The sequence below is a fragment of the Ictalurus punctatus genome, chromosome 21 (assembly GCF_001660625.3).
Source record: "Ictalurus punctatus breed USDA103 chromosome 21, Coco_2.0, whole genome shotgun sequence".
Taxonomy (NCBI): Eukaryota; Metazoa; Chordata; class Actinopteri; order Siluriformes; family Ictaluridae; genus Ictalurus; species Ictalurus punctatus.
The window spans coordinates 17,106,558-17,110,356 of NC_030436.2; the positions used below are offsets into that span (position 1 = coordinate 17,106,558).

Below are 3,799 nucleotides of genomic sequence, written 5' to 3' on the forward strand. Positions count from 1 at the left end.
TGGAGAAACCCGACGCTCTGGCAGATGGGTAGGCGGCCGTCACAGCATGGGAGGCACATCTCAGAAACAGCTTTATGAACAGCTTTATTTGTATGTCATGACAAGGGAATGTTTCTGAACCTTGGGACAAGCCCCACACCTCTAGAGATGCACCTACAATTGAAGAAGGTGCCTCTCAGGCTGTGGGCCCAAGGGAAACATGACGTAGGCCTGATTAAAAGTGCACCACCAGTCGTGATCACGCCCAAATCTGACTTTAGGCCCAGACAATCTCAATACCCTCTTAAATCAGAAGCTATTGAGGGCATTGGACCAGATTTCAATTCATTATTGAAGGCAGGGGTCATTGTTCCCTGCCCTGATTCGTCAGTGCGCACTCCAATATTTCTGGTAAAGAAAGAAAGAAAACCCCCACAACCTGAAGAATGGAGATTTGTACAAGATTTGCAATCGGTTAATGCAGCAGTCAAACAGAGAGCTCCAGACATGCAAAATTCTTACACTATATTAAGCCAGGTTCCAGCAAATAGCGAATGGTTTTCAGTCGTAGATTTAGCTAATGCGTTTTGTCAGTATATCTCTTGATAAAGACAGTTTCGGTTTGCATTCATATTTGACTGACATCCTTACACTCTCACTCGCTTGTGATAAGGGTATTGTGAGTCACTAACCATATACAACCAAATGCTAAAGGACAGTTTAGCACCTCTACCACTTTCTCCAGGGCACAGTGTGAAACTGACACCATTAAATTGTTGCAGCATCTTGCCAAAGAGGGACACAAAGCCAGTCTCTCCAAATTACAGTATGTACAACTAGAAGTGAGATTTCTTGGGTCATGACATTTCTGCAAAGGGAAAGAAACTCTCTGCTGAAAGAGTATCTGCAATCCAGAAGATTCCCAAGCCTCTGACGAAGAAGCAAGTTCTCTCTACCCTAGGTATGTGTTCGTATCAGAGATCTTTCATTCTAAACTATTCCAGTCTAGAAGCACCGCTCAGAGAGATGGCATATGCAACAGGTTGGACAGCTCATTCTCAGGTAAGTTGGATCCAGTCGCTAGAGAGTTTCCCGTGTGTACGTGTAGTAGCAGCAGCTGAGAAAGCTGTGGTGGCATCCAGAGACCTGGTAGGTTACTCAGAATTGATCCTCTTGGTTCCACATGAGGTGTTGTTATTCCTACTTGAACAGACAACCTCACACCTGTCCACCCAATGGTGGCTGCACCATAACACTATACTACTAGACATGCCGAATGTCACTATAAAACGCTGGTCCTTAACCCTGCTACTCTTCTTCCAACAGAGGGAGACGGGGAACCACATGATCGTGTCGTACTGACTAACAAACTCTGCTCTCCTAGAGTCGATCTGAAAGATGTTCCATTAGAAAACCCAGATTTGATCCTTTTTGTGGACGGGTCAGTGTCGTGTGACCCAGGGACAGGTAAAAATCGAGTGGGCTATGCAGTAGTGACCGCACACGAGACGGGTCTGTCAGGAAGTCTCCCCTCAAACCTTTCAGCGCAAGCAGCTGAACTGTACACCCTCATAGAGGCATGAAGACATGCTGAGGGACAGTCAGTAAATATCTACACAGACAGTAGATATGCCTTTGAGGTAATACATGATTTGGGGACAATTTGGAAACACAGGAACTTCCTGACGAGTTCAGGAACACATATAGCCCACCACAAACTAGTCTCTGAGCTGCTGGACGCAGTCCTACTCCTCAAAACTATTAGAGTATGCAAATGTGATGCACACACTAACAAATTAGACCATGTTTTCCTAGGAAACGCTCGAGCAGACAGTGCAGCAAAGCAAGCAGCTGCAGCTATGGTCCCAAAACTCAAAAGAAAATAATCACTCCTTCTTTACAGCTTTCAGACCTCCAAGCACGAGCTACGGACGAGGAAAAGGCTGTGTGGCACAAAACAGGCTGCACGGTTGTTGACGGAGTTTGGCGATGCCCCCCAGGGCTGTCCTTGTCTTCAAAGTTGACGCATGGCAGGGACCATGTGTCAAAAGTGGGAATGATAGCTGCGTTAAAGCATTGGTTTCTCTGTTTATGCAACTCATAAAGTGGGTTGAGGATTGAAGGTAGAGAAGGCCACGTCCCTTCGTCCAAATAGGACTCAGACGCGGTAGTGATAATGATAATCTCCAGTGATAATGGCACACCTTTTGTGAGCCATGCCCTTAAGTAGGTGGGTGAATATTTGGGTATTGAATTAAAGCAGCACTGTGCATATCATCCAGCTAGTGGTGGGGTGGTAGAGAGAGAAACTGGGACACTAAAAAACAGATTTAGGAAATGCTGTTCTGAAACAGGCTTGGGATGGGCTTAGCCCCTTTGGGATACTGTTTGGGAGACCTCCACACACAGGAATTGGACCTGTGTCAGCTCCTCTTCCCGACGCTGCAGCATGTGATGATGCGTTGTTAAATTATTGTGCAACCCAGTCCTCTGCTCTGCACTCTATCCACAAGCAGGTAAAGGCAGCACTTCTAGCTCCAGACACGGTTCCGCTGCATGATCTGAAGCCCGGAACAAGCCATGTTGGTCGGGGCCATTCTAGATCCTTTTCGTCACTCGCTCCGTGGTAAAGGTCAACCAGAGAGCCACATGGATGCGTGCCAGCCACTGTAGGAGGGTGTCAGAGCCAAGCATTGAGCTGGAGAAGACGAGACTTCGACAGGACTAGAAAGTGACTCTCTATCAAGAGTGACTCATTTTTACTTTGTAATAAGTTTGTTCTTGTTCTGTTTCATTCTCATGTGAGGATAACGCCTAAGAAGGCCATGTCATGTCACTGAGATCAGTACAGAATGCTTATCTGCTTAGAGACACAAACATGTTCTTCCTTTCAAGGTTCGTCTAAACATCTTCCAATATTCTAAAAAAAAAAGCCTGTTTGAACTGCCTCAAACTGCTTCTTATGGGTGCACAGAATTATGTCATGCTCTGAGTTTCATATATATAGTAATGGTTTATTACAAAAGCACTCTCATTATCCTATCCTGCATTAACCATCTTTCTGTAATAAACCTTTTTACCTTCGGAGGACGAGTCTGCGAGTGTTGTCTAATTTCCACGACAATTTGGCGTCTCCTGGCTCCTCTGCGTGAGTCTTTTCAGCTTTTCTGGACAACAAGCAAACCGGAGGACACCCGCGGAAAAGTTTCACCCTGAAGTCTGTGTTGACGCGAAGGCGGTTCGTCCTTTGTTGTGCAGAGCGAAAAACTGATTCAGCCTTACCACTGATTGGTAGGAATCATCAGGAATCTAGAATTAGAATTAGAATTTTATGAAGTCACTGTGTATTGCTGTCTCTATGGAAGGGAGTCAAGGAGGGGACAAGTCTGAGAGTGTTGTCTAACTTCCGCGACAAAAACTTTTTTTGGAAATCGTGTGAAATAACAAGGATTCAACTATTCAACAACAGAAACACGTATAGAAACATGCAAACGTTTACCAGTGTCCAAAAATTCAGAATCTAGTAATAATATGCTAATAACAAACAACATAAACAATTCCACTGACTTAATAAGTTACCGTTGCACAGCCTATATTCAAACGTCGGATTCACCTGATTGATCGGTTCGAATGTTTTATGACACAATAGCACTTACCTGTTCAATACTAATATTCACAATGATTTTTTAAAAGACATTTTATAAAATTCATGGTGACTTTAAAATACATTCACAATCATTTAAAAGGAGGATTAATAATCCTTACTGAATCATTAAGAAGGTATAAAATTATAAACACCACACACATGATGACTGCAGGG

General features: G+C 44.1%; 1 protein-coding gene across 1 annotated transcript in view; it reads right to left on the reverse strand.

Moving 5' to 3' along the window:
- Window positions 1-3,243, reverse strand: part of sfmbt1 (Scm like with four mbt domains 1) — a 40,899-nt gene extending 37,656 nt beyond the window's left edge. Inside the window, exon 1 of the mRNA XM_017450527.3 lies at window positions 3,060-3,243. The gene's annotated coding sequence lies outside the window, so the exon portion shown is untranslated. The remainder of the gene's footprint in view (window positions 1-3,059) is intronic.
- Window positions 3,244-3,799: the final 556 nt, after the last annotated feature.